Below are 18,626 nucleotides of genomic sequence, written 5' to 3'. Positions count from 1 at the left end.
TCCTAGCACTGTTACCAAATAAACAAGGTGAAGCAAGCATACTTCCGCATTTTTCATTCAATGCGGTGAGCTGAATACAATTTTATATACACAATTACGCATAGTCCTCATTGGACATTGAGTAGACCTGTTAAATATGCTTTGGTACGGAAGATTACTACTGGACATTATAATATAATTATATACAGTATGTTATAATTTTTATACTGTAAACATTTATATATACACATTGCTTATACTATTCCATTTATCAAACGATCTTATAGCATAGGTAACCCCATTTTATGCTTGGAGGCATTACGGTAGAGTTCCATGGTTTCTTGACCTCGGCACTAGAATGAAGTGGTGTGGTCAGACCGCCTTTTACCCCCGGGAAAGATCTGGTACTCAGTTTGATAGGAGGCTGAGCGAACCTCGGGGCCGTTCTGGAAGAAATGATCTTACATAAGAAATAAAATCATGATCATAAATCGTTTTTGAGACATTTTCCATCTTGTATTATTATCTTCAAATAATATATACGATATTGTATTCCAAAACCATACAATTACTTCCCAATTTAGGCGAAATGTTACAAAATTTCCTTTTTGCCTTTTGTAAAGGTACAGTTGTAACATTCTTCCGGAAAAGGGGAATTTTCCCAGTCTTTCTGTCACTAAACTGAAATCGCCATGTTTGTTCGTCAAGGCAATACCTATAGACGCATGCATAAATAACAAACAATAGGTACACGGAATTGAAGTACAAAAGGGTGCTGAGCAACAGATGTCTCGCACTAAATGAAAAGCAGTGTACTTACCAAACAACAAACGCATAAGGACATCAAGCAGAGTGGCGCAGTGGAAGCGTGCTGGGCCCATAACCCAGAGGTCCGTGGATCGAAACCACGCTCTGCTAATTTTATTTATATTACAACACTAATTTAATATAACACTACTAAAACGTAAAATTTGTATTGAACAGCTACTGTTATCGAATGTTAAATATTTTTTTATGATTAATTGACCCTTTTTACGAGGGAGAGTCAAAAAGCAGCCTTAATAATTATTTTATTAATTGAATATGTACAATAAGACTACAAACACTTCATCACTTTTCAATATAGTCCCCAGTACGTTCAATGCAAGTGCTCCTGTTATACTATGTTGAAAAGTGATGAATTGTTTGTAGTCTTATTGTACATATTCAATTAATAAAACAATTATTAAGGTTACTTTTTTACTTTCCTTCGTAGAAGAGTTACTTGTTTCATAATAGCATGCTATCTTCACTAAAGTTGTGTAATCGAACCCATACAACAATATTTTGTGTGGAAGGAATTCTACGCATCAAGGTGAAGGCAACCATAAAGCTGTCAATTAATTTACGATTAGCGTTATTGAATGTCTGTATTACTAAACGGCAGATTCCAGGTGCTAACAAAAATATGCATTACTTTCAGTAAAACCAGGGAAGATAAACAGCACGCACAGTTTTGGAAACATTGTGTTTTGTTCTCAATTTTGTCAAGAAAAAAGTCTCGGGGTTCAAGAATGAAATGTTTTGTGGTTCCACGAATCATAAATGTTATGGAATGCAAGTGTTGAGAGATAATACAACTCGTGTTACTAACAAGATGCAAGAACAGTATGTATGTATGTATGTATGTATGTATGTATGTATGTATGTATGTATGTATGTATGTATGTATGTATGTATGTATGTATGTATGTATGTATGTATGTATGTATGTATTTATTCACACTGCAATGGGTATATAACCGGTGGCAGTGGTAACTAATTACACTCAGTAGGAAGAAGACACTTAGCTTGCAAGAGAACATTTTATATTTACTTTATGAACAATACGTATTGCAGGTACGGAAAATACATGTACTTTCATAGTAAACCATCAACCGTTTTAAAATATTTTCATCATTCTTAATCGTCGAAATTCTAAAGCAGTAGGAGGTAACAAAATACAATATTTCAAACGATTACTGTATATGATTAGCTGTTTCACGTGAATTTGCGAGTTTGTTCGTTCGAAAGTGTGTCTGTGTGCGTGCATGTTGAGAGAAATATACGACATTTTTTTCTCAGTATGTATCGCAACAATTCTTCCCAAACAATTTATCACAACGCGAATTGGTACCGTTACAAAATTCGTCCATTTTAAAATTCGTCCCAGGTTTATACCAAGTAAGTCCCAGTTTTTGGAGAAACATTTAATATCACAAATTTTAAAGGCGTACACCGTTAGTGTGCTGTGTAATACCATGGCATCACATTGAGTAAAATCCAATATTAAATTTTAGAAGACCTATGTAAAGTATGTATAATATTTTATGTACAAGTTAATTTTAAAAATCATTCCCCGTGATTGCGTGTCCAAACATTACTCTTGTACTCCTGATAGCGAGAAAAAAATTCATTCTACGGGACTGTCCACTTCTTCATAATGTCTCTTCCTCTTTTTAGGGGATTCACCAGGCGAAGAATTTGCCTTCGTAGGTGTTTCATAATGACTTACATTTCTACATTTTCTAAATTTCTACTTCCTACTTCTGCCTTAATTTTACAAACTGTTTTTGTCTTGATCTAAATTCACGACTGTTGTTAAACAGCGGTGAAAAATTGTGGGATGTTTCAAATTATTTCCAAATAATTTGTGCCTTCTTCCTACAAATGATACTGATATTTCCTTGAAGTCACAAGTAATTGTGATGGGACGAATATGATTCTTGGGACGAACTGTTTTCTTCTTCTTCTTGGCTTATCAGCCTGTTCCACCAGGCAGAGAATCGCTCCATCTCTTTTTAGGTGTTCCAGGGCTTCTTCTCCCTCTAGGTACTCCATCTCTTACTCTTCTTACTAGTCACTCAATGGCATGCGTTCAACATGCTTATTCCATGCTCTTCTAGCAGTCCACTCCTCAATAGACTGAATATTGCAATATCTCTAATTCCTGTATTTACCTATTATATTTCTTAAACTTTCATTTTATTACATTCATCCCACTGTCGTGGGAGAAATATGTTTCTTGGAACAAATTGTCGTGGTACGAATTTACCGGTTCTAACTGTCGGGATTCCATCGAGGAATGTAGCCTCAGACAGTTTCTACCGCGAAAATTCGTTCCAAACAATATGTCACATCGTGCGCAAATTGATAGCGTTACAGAATTGTCACATATGACGAGACGTAAGTGGTTATAAGCGGATATGAGCGTAGACAGAAGTGTATTTCATAACATGAGAAGCTGAATTGTTTGGAATGCACCAAAATATAATGAGAAACTATGTATTATCTTGTTGGCATTGTTTATTTGTCTTGTGCTCTTCCACTCTCTCAATTTACTTATAAGATTATGCGCTGTAGCACAATTAGAAGCTTTGGTACCTGGAAAATTATCTACAAGCCGAGTGAGTCCAATTGCCTTGCACTTGTCGTGTGTTAACTTATTAATTTATTATCTAAGATCTTAAAGGCCTTGAACTTAGCGTACATAGTGAGAGGCGCGTAAGAGGAACTCATAACAAAACTGCGGGAAGAAGTCATGCTTAGTGATAGCAAAATGTAACAGACACAGTGGTATTAACAAACATTGTACATGAATAATATAAGCATTATTTTTCATATTACAGCTTTCCCTAGTATGTGCATAATTCCCAAGAGAGCTGTTTTTTTTTCTCCTTTAGATTTCATGATGCTACGTTTCTCAGTGACATATTTCTGATCAATTTTAAGTGAAGGATGAAATTTTATAATAATGATGCCTTGATCGAAGAAAATTAACAAAATTTCAAACTGTGAGATGAGACATATTTTAGTTTTGTCCTTTAAATGTGCAGAAATTTGAGCTGAACAATTGATGTAACTTTTCGTTTTGCAAAGGAATTTTACAATGTTACATTTTGTTCACATCAAATTTCTTCACATTTAAAGGACATAACTAAAATTCTTTCAATCATTTATTATCATAATACACTACTCTTTTAAACTGACTGATCACATTGGGAATTAAATCAAGGCTTTCCCAAAACACGCTATTAAATGTTTCATATAAAACCTTTTTTATCTCGAAAAGGAAGCAAAAAGAGCAAAATCTGTTATATCTTGTGTTGTAATTTATGATATTCGCACAATACATGTGTGTTCAATGCAAAATGTGGCTAATTATAGCCAATTTTATTGCAAAAAGGGAGTAACTCCAATATTTGTTTATATTTTATCCCCCCCCCCCTAAATTGATGATTGTAATGAGTGATAAAATGAAAATTCTAGATATCTAGGACATGCTCTGAAAAAGGGAAGAAGCTCAGTTAGAAGTTGAATTTTTTAGGATCCTTCAGTTGTTTTCCACAACTTTGTAGAAGTGGAGCTACCTCCTTTTTGCAGGGAGCCCTTCAATTTCATTTATCTAAAAACGACCCTGCGTGTGCGTTGTGCAATAGTGAGTATGACACATACCACATAGCTACTGATTTGTAAAAAGCAGAGAGAGAGAGAAATCGAACTTTGAGTACAGAAAAGATATATAATGTGCGAAACTATGCATGCTATGTACGATTCATTCGTGTTCAAATGATAGTCGGTACTCGATCCAACAATTTCATTAGATTTTTATAACATTTATACATGAAGGAATTGCAACTTTTTATAGGCCTCTAGGCCGAATTGAAGCAAATCTCACTTCTGTTCCGTATTAAAATTCCAATCTTAATTAATTACACGGCTTTATCTGTATATTTTATTGGTTGATTCCAAAGCACTTGTTCATTTTTACTTGACACTGGAATTGACCTACATATATCATGTACCCCTTTCTGTTTTATTTCAAATACATATTAAAATATAATAAAAGATTTAAGCTTATACCCCGTCATGTCTTTTTATGCATTAGGCATATTCCTGATTTAATTAAGGAAAAACAGATATTAGGTGTTCTGAAATTAGATCATTTCTTTTCCCTTTATAGTATGTTGATACTTTCTATTTCTATTATTACTGTTGCTTTGTTCTTAAGGTACGTTTTCCTCTGTGCGACTATTGCAATGATCGTTCAACGATGATCGTGCAACGATAATCGTTGAGCACTATTTCTTTGTATTTTCTAGAGTCGCGGCAGTCGCTCGGAGGAAAACAGCTCCATAGAAAATACAAAGAAATAGTGCTCAACCGTTATCGTTGCACGATCATCGTTGAACGATCATCACAATAGTCGCACCGAGGAAAACGTACCTTTAGCGTGCAGTATTTTAACTTGGACAGTAATAACCAATTTTATATTTCTGCTTTTAAATTATCATTGCTACTGTCCAGTGTAACTCAGACGGCAGGCGCGTTTGTCTCATCTTGTGAAATACCATTTCCCTACCACCAATTTCATCAACGTTAAATAACGTAGTAGTTGATATAGTGTCGTTAAATAACCTACTGAAAACTCCTACTGCTATTACTACTGCTACTTTTCATTCGCTGTTATGTCAAACTATAGCGTTTCTGACTACCGTACTAATTCAACGAACCGCGTTCGATATTGTAATTTAGATCTAGCATAAAGTAAAATTAAGATATAAATTGTCAATTAACTCTGAAATATTACAGTGTTATGGTTCTACTTTTAAATTAAGCACCACATTTCATTGTAACTTGTTCCATCTGTAAATTAATTGTGTCAATATTCATTATATCATGTAAGCTTCTTAATCTGCTAGATAATGATTTTATATTGAAGTACAGACAGTCGAACTGAAAGAAGTCATAAGCAACACATTGCTATAATTTCAATTTCAACAATGTAACAAAAACGATTATATAATCGTAATATACAGACTTTACACTAGGTATTGACATATTGTGACGTCATTAACTTCTATCATGTGACCACAGGCAATGTTTGCAAAATGGTCGACAACAATGCTGTCATTAAATTGCTTGTTAAAGAAGAAAAAATTGCTGTTGAAATTCACCTCAGACTTCAGTGTACATAAGGAGAAGTGTGCATGGGCGCTAGCAGTGTTAGGAGATGGGTGAAACATTTCGAAGATGAAAACATGAGCATCCAAGATGAGCCTCGTAGCGGTCGCCCTAGAACTGCTTCTACGGAAAGCGACAAGGAAAGAGTTGATACGTTCTGGGATACATTTTGGTTGAATTTCTTGAACCTGAACAGACCTTAAATGCTGTCCGCTATATTCAGACAGTTTTGAAGCTTCGTCGTGCATTTCAACAAGATAACGCGTGGCCTCATATTGATCACGTCACCGTGGAGAAAATCAGAACATTTTGGTGGGAAACTCTTCCGCAGTCTCCATACAGTCCCGACTTGGCACCCTCCGACTACCATTTTTCGGTTCTGTAAAGGAGCAGCTGCGAGGCCAACTCTACGAGATGCTGGAGGACATTCGGAAAGCAGTGCGTCAGTGTCTTCGGGAAGATGAAACGGACTTCGGCAGCAAGGGAATTTTCAAACTTACAGAACGGTGGGAAAAATGTGTGCAAAGAAATGGAAACTATGTCGAAAGTGGCAGAAAAGTCTTACATTAAGATGATGTACCTGGTTTGTCTAAAAAGTAAAAATTAAGATTTATAACAATCGGTTGCTCATGACTTTCGGTATGACCCTCGTATTATTATTATTATTATTATTATTATTATTATTATTATTATTATTATTATTATTATTATTATTATTAATATGAAACAGCGAGTCAAAGTCAGGATAGGAGAAAAATGTCAGAAGGAAGTGAAATAAGAAAAGGAGTACGACAAGGGTGCCCTTTATCACTTACCCTGTTCAACATCTACTTGGAGGATTTAGTGAAGAACTGTTTTCAGAACACGGGAGAAGTGATAGTAGAAGGAAGAAGAATAAATTGTCTAAGATTTGCTGATGATGGCGTTGTTAGAAGAAGAGGAGATGATACTAAGGGATATGCTACTGGAGCTAAATAGCAGCTGTGAACAGTATGGGATAAAGATAAATGCCAACAAGACGAAGAGCATGATCATAGGAAGAAAAGTAAAGAAGGTAAACTTGCGAATTCTAAATAAGGCAATAGAACAAGTGGACAGCTTCAAATACTTGGGGTGTACTATAAACAGTAACATGAGCTGCTGTCAAGAAGTCAAAAGGAGAATAGCAATGGCAAAGGAAGCTCTTAATGGGTAAAGGAGCATCTTCTGCGGATCTCTGGAGAAAGAACTAAGGAATAGACTAGGTAAAGTGCTTTGTGTGGGGTGTAGCATTGTATGGGCCAGAAACATGGACATTACGATGAAGTGAAGAGAAGTGACTAGAAGCATTTGAAATGTGGATATGGAGAATGATGGAACGTGTGAAGTGGACAGAGAAAATAAGAAACGTAGCTGTATTGGAAAGAGTGGATGAAGAAAAAATGATGTTGAAATAGATGATGAAGAGAAAAAGGAATTGGTTGGGTCACTGGCTGAGAAGAAACTGTCTACTGAAGGATGCAGTGGAAGGAACGGTGAACGGGAGAAGAGATCGGTGTAGAAGAAGATATCCGATGATAGACGACATTAAGATATATGGATCATATGAAGAGACAAAGAGGAAGGCAGAAAATAGAAAAGACTAGACAATGCTGGGTTTGCAGTAAAAGACTGCTCTTGAGCAGAACATTATGAATGAATGAATTAATATTACTATTCATATTTCAATTCTGGTATTGTGGAAGAGACCCCATGGCTTTAACTCTTCCAGAAATAAATAAGTAAATAACTATGTAAATAAGTAAATAAATAAAAAATAAAATTATTATTATTATTATTATTATTATTATTATTATTATTATTATTATTATTATTATTATTTCAAAACTACTTACTGTCACTTGTTTCAGAGCACAACTGAAAACACCCAACTTAATTTTTTTTTCTATTATCTGTAATGTCCAGTATGACGCAGTTGTAAAGTATTTGTTATACGAGTCTAGAAACAATAAATTTCTTCGGAACTTTAATATTTAATTCGTCTTATCGTCACCAGAGGTCTCTGAGGGGAGAGAACACGGAACTAAAATGTAAAAGCCTCGTTTCCCATTATTTCTCTTAGTGTAATTAAGCTGATAACAACTGAAGGCAGAACCGTTACCTGAGCAACGGCGACTTAGACAAATGAGAGTCGCTGCGCGTGCGTGTAACACGTATTATGCATGAAACAGAACGAGGGATTGTTTTGATATCTTGCCCTTCAGACTTTTGAGCCGACATGTTTAATCTATATTTAGATACTATATCAGTGGCGTTTCGTATGGGTTTAATGCTCACATAGAGCAGCTGTAGGGTGTTTTTAAAATGTATATTACCTGCAAAGTAAACATGATTAGACGGGTTGGACTGATAAAATAAGGAATTAGCAGTAACTGCTCCAACTCAAATACTTTTCATTTTAATAATACATCAAGATAAACGTCTGAGGGAAATCTGAAAATTGAATAAAAGGACAGGGTGTGCCAGCATAAAGTTTCTGAAAAACAGCATTGCCCTTTCTCATTCACAGGCTGGTTTCGGAAGTGGCTGTTATAATTTTGTTCATGTTTTCTCTATAGTCTATAATATTTCTAGGAACATAAGACGCTTATTATGTGCCAGAGGTTAATTATTATTTGATGCTGCAAGTCTTGCTTGTTTTGACCAAAGAGCTTCGCTTCAATTCTGTAAAATGCATTGGCACACTGATAACGAAACAATCTCTCCAGACGAAATCTTAACAACTGAGTCAAATAATATAGATAGTATTGAATATAAAGAACTGCAGACTGCACTTAATGAACTCCATAACCGAAAAGCTCCAGGAACTGATAACCTTAATATAGAGCTATTTCGATACGGATCAGAAGAAACCAAGCTCAGAATATTAGAATTTCTCAACCATTGCTGGAGACAACAGAAGATCCCAAACCAATGGAAAGAAGCTATTGTTGTTCCCATATTTAAGAAAGGAGATAGATCTATCCTCAACAACTATAGAGGAATCAGCATTTTGAATTCTGGATACAAGCTCTATACCAGGATACTTGCTTCCCGCCTCCGACCAATTGTTGAAAGTATTCTACTGGAAGAACAGGCTGGGTTTCATAAGGGTAGATCTTGCGCTGACAACATATTCATCATGAAACAAATTATTGAGAAGAGGAGAGAATGGAATCAGATCACCTACATTGTATTCATAGATTATGTCAAGGCTTTTGATCGAGTGCTGAGGAGTAAGCTTTGGGAAATTATGGACAGAAGGGGAATACCTAAGCACCTCATAAAAATATTACAGAACCTCTATAGAGGGACCCAAATAAGCATTAAGATAAACTCTGGAGACATTAAATCCGAATATATCAACATGGGTGTCTACATAACTGGCTGTTGTATGTCACCTATATTGTTTAATTTGTATGTTGACGACGCCATTAGAGTATGGAAGAGAAAATTATTACAGTTGGGTTTTGACAATGACATAAACAGTGATAATTTTGTCCTTAAACTTATGTTTGCTGATGATCAAGTAATTGTCTCAAATTCTGAAAATACACTCCAACAAGCTCTGTTCGAATTGCAGAAAATAATAGAGGTGTATAACTTTGAAATTTCAACTGATAAAACAGAATCTATGGCATTCCAAGGTCCAACGCAAATCCGCTGTAAGTTTGCTATTAAAAATAAATTGATTAAACAAGTAAACCAGTTCAAATTTCTTGGTTACACACTATCGCCTTTTGAAGAAGCGGATGTCAAACAAAAAACGGAAATATTCAACCGAATGTGTGGTACAATAACTAGAACTTTAAAAAACAAGGCAAGGAAGGAAACAATGTTGAAGTTTTACAAGAAAATGGCAGTACCAGCGGGTTTATATGGAGCAGAATCGTGGGTCCTCACCAATAGAGATAAAAGTAGAATTCAAGCTTCAGAAATGCGGTTCCTTCGCTCAGTGATGGGTGTAACAAGGAGGGACAGAATACGAAACGAAGAAATCAGGCAATCACTGAATATCTACAACTTAAACAACAAAATTGTGGAATATAGACAGAATTGGAGATCCCATGTGGAACGAATGAGTGATGAAAGACTGCCTAAATTAATCTTCGGATATCAACCTAAAGGCTTCCGTAGTATTGGTAGACCAAGAAAACGATGGCAAGACCAAGAATAAGCAATATGTATGAAGTTCGCAACAGGTCGAGAGGTCTAAAGCGTGATGATGATGATGATGATGATGATGATGATGATGATGATAATGATGATGATGATGATTAATGCGAGTTTAGGGACTTGTCGATGTCACCAGTGACAGACTGTTTCCAGAGATCACCGCATGTGATAATAATAGTCCAATTGTAAGATACCGCTACTGTTTCCCAGATCCTGTAGTCTGCAAAAAATTGTTTTGTAGGCATTTTCTTTAATGTCTCAGCATATGTAATAGTCTGAGTATTACGTAGCTTTGAAGTTGGCAGTCCCTAGAATAACGTTGATTGTGGTCGAGAAAATGACGACAGTGAACAGCATTTCTATGGATTATGCAATTTTATTCTGGGAAAGTATTCATTTACTCACACATATTAGAAAAGCATATGATGAAAATGTCTGCTTTCTTGTTCCAGATATTTATCGCTGAACTCCTCTTGCCTCATTAAGAGCAAAAACTGTCCAGTATGCGTCCGCCTAGCCCAGAGCATGCCCGATTCCTGCCCGCCTGAGGCCCTAGATTATATATGTAACAGAGTACTCATCCCTATGTAAAAATCGGCAGCACTTTGAAGAGAACAACCGCCAGGGTCGCCACCCGTCCGCCGTTAACGAACACGAGATGGCAGTACAGTCCCTAATGCAATTCAAATGGGAGTTATTACGCGACTCCTTTTGTAACAACTAGATGACAGCATAGTAAACCCGTCAAAACCTATAAGGCCGAACAATCTGGGTATATACGAGTATGATCTAGGCTATGCCCTATGGCGTCCTATGGTCTAGTGCCAAAGTCAAAGCTGTGGGTCAGGTGCCTCCTAATTCCGTGGTAGACCAAAGTCCATAGAAAACGATGTGAATGCTGCGATGATTTTACAAGAAGTCCAGGAAATTATACAACATTCAGAATATGGAACACGCAGTGTTGCAAGGCGACAGTAGACAAGCATATCTTTAGAAATGCATTTATTTATTTATTTAATTAAATTAATTAATTAACTTATTTATTTATTTATTTATTTATTTATTTATTTATTTATTTATTTATTTATTTATTTATTTATCTATCATGGAGTAGTTGAGATCAATAGCCCTCCTCTTTCACACCATAAGAAATACAAGGTAAACTTAAACAAAGAACTAAAAATAAATTAAAAATTATTTATCTACAACAATCTGAAATTATTTATTTTGCAGATTGTGTCATTACAGCTACAGTACTATCAAATTAAAGGTAACAAAGATTTAATAATATAAAACATAATATATTTATTATGAAAATGTATTACATTGAAACACAAAGCATAATTTCTAGGAACTTATTAAAGCTCGAGTTCATGTAATAGAACACCTCTTTCTAATTTAGTTTTAGATTGTGATAATGTCCGGCAATTCCAGACGTCAATAATTAAAGAATTCCAGAGGCGAGATGATGTGATGAATATAAAGGAGTTTTGTGACGAGGAATGGAAAAAAGTTATTGATGTTAATTGCGAGATGTTTTGGGGAACTGAAACCGTGATGCCAGACAATTTGGAGAAGTAGATCTATGTAGAATTTTATACCTATATAGGCCTAAGTGACAAGGATGATTCTTCTTTCCCTCAGACGATCCTACGAGAGTAGTTTGAGAGACGGAAGTCGTCAAGGTAGTCTAGTACCTAGAACGCTGGACTTAAAATCCTGTGGATCCGGGTATACCCCCAATTTATAACTTGTGTTGGGCAAGCTCGTGGTACAGGTAACAGGAGTTTTCTCAGGGATCTCCGGTTTCCCTGTGGCATCCCAACAAATCTTCATCATCATCATCTCATCTCATCGCGAGTTGTAGAGTAGACCAGCCTCTTGTAAAGCACTCTGGGCAACGACTCTCGGTAAATTAGTCTACATAACTGGCTTCATATGACGAAAATTCCCGGCATTAGAAAATGTAGAGACGATGTTACATAGTCAAATTTTCTAATATTGCAGACAAATCGTATACACGCATTACGAACACGTTGCAATCTTTGAGCTAAGTTGGTATTTAGATTGGTTAACAAAGAATCACAGCAATCGAAATGGGGCATCACAAGTGTTTGAATAACGTTCTTTTTTAGAATAAACGGTAGAGAATCTTTTAAGTGTTTAAGAGAATTAAGTGTGGAAATATTTTCTTGCACATATTGGTAACCTAGTATTTTAGTTTAGATCGTTATCCATAAAGATGCCTAGATTTCTTACAGTCACAGTATTCAATATTTTTATCGTTAAGCTTTATGGATGGTAAAATATTACTATATAGAGAGCTGAATACTCGATGATGTCCTATTACTATTGCCTGCAATTATCTGGATTTAACCTCAAGCAAAATTTATGAGCCCACATCGAATCAAGTCCTCATTTAGTCTTTGCGCTGCGTCATTCATTTCGTCAGGACGGAAGTGGTTGTGTAATGATAAGTCGTCAGCATACATGTGATATTTACAGTATTTTATTATTTTTGTTACGTCATAAATAGTAGAGATCCAAATACCGATCCTTGATGGACTCCTACCTTCACAACGCGCCAATCTGAAGAATGAATATACGGTACTTGTGACACATTGTTGGCGGTCGCGAACATAGGAGTAGAATCAAGTAACAGGATACCATTTTTTATTCTGTAGGACCAAAAATTAATCTTTACATACAAGTAACAAGAGTTTCAGAAAGATTAAGATGTTTTAATTTGTAATATACCGATGAATCTGTAATCATAATGAGTTCTTGGTTTTAGGGAGCGGACGGACGAGAGAATTTTTCCATAATTAATTGTTATAAGTGAAGCATTCAATATATGAGCCAGTGTTGGTAGTATTATGTTCAACACTTTTTGCAGTACCTAGTTTAATATTTATCAGCTTTAGTAGCGATATGTTTCCGTGCCTCAGTTTCAGATAGTAAAAAAATAAAATTGTCTCTTGTCGTAGGTGGAGTCCTTTGAAATTCTTCGATAGTTTGCTATTTTTCTGTCAGGTCAAAGGTCTGAAATTGTGTTGCGTTGAAGTGATCATTTAATTTTCCAAGTGAAACTGAAATTTTGTCTGTATGTGTTCTGGTATTACCTAGTCGTATTGTTCGTAATTTTCTCCATAATTTTGAAGATTCAGATTCCTCATTTAAAATGTCGGAGTTTCGCATTCCTAATAGCTTGGTTTATATACCTGATTAAATACCACTCTCTTATGAACAAAACTGTATTATTATATTTATATACACTTAACTTCTTCACAAAGTTAGGGAGGATTTCAAATCTTTCGTGACTTTTGAATAATCTTAAATATAATTTTAACATATTATTTCACTTTAGCTTAATTATAATTGTTGATCAAGAATTCATTATTTTTCAAGAGTGACAAGGTATGGTCTGACAAAAGAATGATAAAAATAAAGTGTCTGCGCGCACGCAATGGAAGCATTCAGGAGTTAATGGGGAGAAAAATACCGTGCTTTCTAGACCTGAACGCTGTAACTGGTCACCAGTTTCTGAACAGACGAAACAGGAACGACAAAAGAGTGCGGAACACAGCTTTGACACAGCAATTTTCTGGGACGGATGGATGGTTGGGTGAGTAGGTGGGTGGTTGGGTGGGCGGCGGCTATATGAATGAATGAATTAATTAATATTAATTAATGACCGACAAATTTTGCATAGAGCATAGACCTCTGGGGATCCGCAGAGCAGTTAATGAGGGTCCGCGAACAGAATAATAATAATAATAATAATAATAATAATAATAATAATAATAATAATAGTAATAATAATAATTTTATAAAAGCTCTTCTATGAAAGTTTAAACATAAGATTATTTGGTATAAATAACATAATTTAGGCTATTTTTTTTATTGATGCAGAATTTTATATTATTCTGTTCTACATATTGCTCCAGTGTTTCTCAGCCTTTTAGATGTGGCCCCACTTTTCCTCACATTTCTTTAATGCGGTTTCTAGTCTTAGCTGTAGAATGTAGAACACTGTAGTGTGAAATTTGGTTTATTTATAAAACATTACAACTTTACAAATAGATTAGGATTAAGTCGTTAGGATATTGTTAATGAATGCAGGTCTGCAGTAACTTGAAACGAATTTAAATTCTTAAACATGCAAATAATTAAACTATATTATATTAAATTTAAAACGTACAATATTATTATTATTATTATTATTATTATTATTATTATTATTATTATTATTATTATTATTAACCTAACATGTTGATAAAGCGTCGTAAAATAACCTACTAAAATAAAAAATAAATTATTACTAATAACAATAGGTTGCTGTACAGAAAAAAAATTAAGTTCTTAATTTAAAAAATGTAAAAAATAGAAATTTTACCAATTTCTTACCTTACGTGCTCTTTGACCCCCCAAAGGGCCGCGATCCCTCTGTTGATAACCACTATTCCATTCTACATCTTAGACCAGGGGGCCGCACTAAAGTAAAGTGAGGAAAAGGAGGCATCATCATGAAAAAGGTTGGAATGAAATGGAATGAAATTTACGCGAGAGGGGTACTATAGCCTATTGCGACCTGTTACTATCTACTGCGTTAATCCTCAAGCTAGCGCTGACTACACTAAGGCCCGATTGTATAAAACTCACTGACTAAAGATCAACTTTGATCGAAGATCGAAAAGTGAACCGAGTTCAGACACTTCTTCTATTGTATAAAACTTTTCTGCGATCAAATTACCTTGGTTCAAATGCAATCTAAGTTCACGTGAAAAGGATTTGGCATTATCGCATAAACAGGTGAAATACGTGATGCGCGGACCATGTTATACAGGTTTGTTCAGTGTTGCCAATCTAGCGACTTTAACTCTTTTTCAACAATAATTTCTTTTAACTTTTATATTGCTTAAATAGGGATTTAGTGACCTTTTTAGCACCCCATAGTGACAAAATTTAATCTTTCTTTGTCGATAATGAGAAATCTAGCGACTTTACAACTACTTTTTGGCGACTTTCCGTATTACACTCTGTTGGAGACACTGGTTTTTTTGTGCAATGTAAATAATGGCGGACAATAAGAAGAAGGTTGACTGTTCTCCAAGTTGTTATCATTTATGGTGTTTGATACTGCTAAACATAATAAAGCTTTATAAAACGACAATTTTCGTTTAGTAATACAGTTAATTGAACATTTATGAATGTACCTATCATATCCATTAATAATTAATGGTTGTTATAAACATAATATAATTATAGGTTATGTTATTTGATACTGCTGAATCTGATAGAGCCTTATAAAATATAAGAATGTTTGTGTATTAAGGCAAGAAATTGAAAGAAATATATATAAATGTACCTAACATATCTATTAATATTAATAATAATGGATATTTTATTTGCACAATCTGTCACTCATATTTCAAACAGAAAAGAAATAACTGAACTTGGATCATCTAACTTAATCGGAGAAATTTCTTCAGTCAAAGTTGACTTTAGTTTGAGACAAATTAATCTCAGATTAGACTTTATACAACACAAAATTCCAAGTTCAGCTGAAACAAGGATCAATTTAACCTCTGATCTAAGATTAAATGGTTTATACAATCGGCCCTAAGTCTCGCTGCATACCCAAGTTTCGAGCAGGCAACCTCCCTCATCCCTAGGCCAGCCCCTCCGTGCGTCGCCAGCCCGCGATCAGGGAATGCTATGGAATGGTGACGGAATGATGGAGATGCCTAATATGGAGAAAAACGGGAGAACCCCGAAAAAAACACCAACTGCGACCTTGTCCGCCACAAGTGTCACAGACCTGACCGGAACTCGAACTCGGGCAGTCTGCATGACAGACCGAGATCTGATCACTCAGCCACCGCAGGGGTATCAAAAATGTTGAGAAACACTAGTCTAGAACATAACCGTTCCATATGAGTAGCTTACGTGCGAATAAGTTTGTCCACCTGCACTCCACACTAAGTTTTATTAAATTATACTACTGTATATTATATCTGCAGTGCTTGGGAAAAGTGACATAACTCAGTCTCAACAAATCTTTTTTGATAATTTATTGACAACACTGGTTTATGTCAATTTATTGTAATGGGAGAAATACTGATGTATTTTTTTTCCAATCGAGCAGATGTTCCGTAAGTTATCAATAAATTACCAAAAAAAGTTTGTGGAAACTGGCTTGTGTCACTTTTCCCGAGCACTGCAGATATTATATTATATTATATTATATTATATTATATTATATTATATTATATTATATTATATTATATTATATTAGGCCTATATTATATTATACAGTGAAATCCAGAAGTCTCTCCGCAGTGCTTGAGTAGCCGAGAATCCACTAGGCAGAGAATTCAAGCGTATTTCGTAAATAATTCAAGTGGCAGCACTGACAGCTAAGCATATGATGGACTGTGGGTATGAGGTTGTCAAACTGAAATGAATGGGGGAGTGCCAACTTTCTACAGGGTTGTATTCTAGGATTACTAGAATTAATAGAACTGCGGAGGGACTTTTAAATCGCACTGTATTATATTATATTATATTATATTATATTATATTATATTATATTATATTATATTATATTATATTATATTATATTATATCATATTATATTATATTATATCATATTACACACAGTTATTCTAGAACGAACCCAATGTCTTGCCTACAATTCACGAAAAAATGAAGGCAAGATGGTAAAATGGTAAACTTCACAGGAGACATCTTGGTTCACGCGAGCACGTGCACAACACATCAGTGGTTAGAAACAAATCAGTGTCTTAGTCTCAATTTTGTAACTGATTGATCTATAAGTACCACTCTATAATATACATCGAAAGTTCTATGCAGCAAGTAACCACGGAAATCCCCAGAGTTGGCGCCGACGCCTGAGGTACTGAGGTACATGACACCTTACAAACAGCAAGCAACTTCTTGAATTAAGCTCATTTGCTACAGCAGCCTGCACGATGGGTAACCTGTGTGAAGCTAGTTTAGCTCCTGTCTACTGACTCGAACTTTTTTTTTTTGCCGCGAACATAACACTGGGAGGTCGCGACCACACAGTAGCGAAGATGCAGCGAAATTAAACGCGACGGAAAGAAACCTGCAAAAAAAAAAAAAAAAAAAAAAAAAAAAAAAAAAAAAAAAAAAAAAAAAAAAAAATTCGCCTGGACACGACTCCACATCATGTAAGAACAGAACTGCGGTCAGCCGCAAAGTGTCGCAACACGGTCGTCACTTGTTCGTGCAACTTTGACAATACACTTATCAAGTTATCTTGCGTGTTATATCAATGCGCCGATATGTTTTCAACTTTGTATGACAGACTCCAAGGTCCAATTTTAATATTAATAATGCACATAAAATTAACTTTATAACGATTATCTTATATCACCTTTACCCTTAACACAATTTCGTATCCTATTAACCACATATAGTTAATCTAAATACGTAGACCATAGCGAATTCTCGAACTCGCGTCATCAAACACCATCTCGCTATAGCCAATTATACCAGCATAAAATAATGGCACAGTTGACCTCTGTGAACAATCTACAAGTAGGCTTTTGAGGGTTTTCTGAAAAAGATGCCAGACCATTGCTCGTCTGCTGACGTCCTCGATCAGGTTCACTGTGACTTGTATATTGATTGAAGACTTTTGGGACTTTCTGTATATTGTGCTAAAGTCACATGCTGAGACTGATTCTGAAGTTCCATTATAATTTATAATGCTCATAAAATCAACCTAGCAACGATTTTCATATGTCAGCTTTAATATTAGTGCTATCTATATATATAAAATTTGAACTGGTAATGGAAATTACGGGAAACGGCTGAACGGATTTTAATGAGTGGCCCCTCATTTTCATGCCTGGCATTCAAAGTTTTTCGGAAAAATATTAGTTTTCAGTGAATTTTCCTACATAATTTTCCTATTTTCCAAAATCCATCTGTTGTCAGTTTTGAGAACTAACTTTATTCAATCACGGCCGACTTGATTGAATTTCAGAACAAAACAAAACACACACTACAATAAACAATAGGCTATTACACGAAGGCCTGCAGGATTGCAGACATATTTAGAGCTCAAATTCAATTTGTTATTAAAAATAATTCACAGGTCTCATTCTGCAGTGTATAATTTTGTGAGTACAGCTGTGTATTGGATATTCAAATCTACGAAACTTGAGGTGGTTTGATGACATTATTACCATTTTAGAAATTACATATTATTATGCTTAATGTCATGATGCGTCTATTTTTCATTAATTATACATAATATTAATGCTATATTGATGACATGAAAGTGAAACGTTTTGAGGTTATGTAAGTAAATGTAAAGACAATCTTAATTTAGATCTTCATTTCTATAATTTACTGAGTGGCGGCTATATATAACTACAAAACTTACGTAAGATAATAATATTGTTTTTAAAAATCAA

The 18,626-nt window shown here is 35.0% G+C and overlaps 1 non-coding gene across 1 annotated transcript; it reads left to right on the top strand.

Annotated features, from left to right (window-relative positions):
* The first annotated feature begins 825 nt into the window (after positions 1–825).
* On the top strand, positions 826–897 carry TRNAM-CAU (transfer RNA methionine (anticodon CAU)). Its single transcript has one exon. It is a non-coding gene; the product is annotated as a tRNA-Met (tRNA).
* The last annotated feature ends 17,729 nt before the right edge of the window (positions 898–18,626 follow it).

This window comes from Periplaneta americana, chromosome 9 (genome assembly GCF_040183065.1).
Source record: "Periplaneta americana isolate PAMFEO1 chromosome 9, P.americana_PAMFEO1_priV1, whole genome shotgun sequence".
Lineage (NCBI taxonomy): Eukaryota > Metazoa > Arthropoda > Insecta > Blattodea > Blattidae > Periplaneta > Periplaneta americana.
The sequence above is the reverse complement of the archived record's forward strand: the minus strand, read 5'-3'. Positions and strand labels throughout refer to the sequence as shown.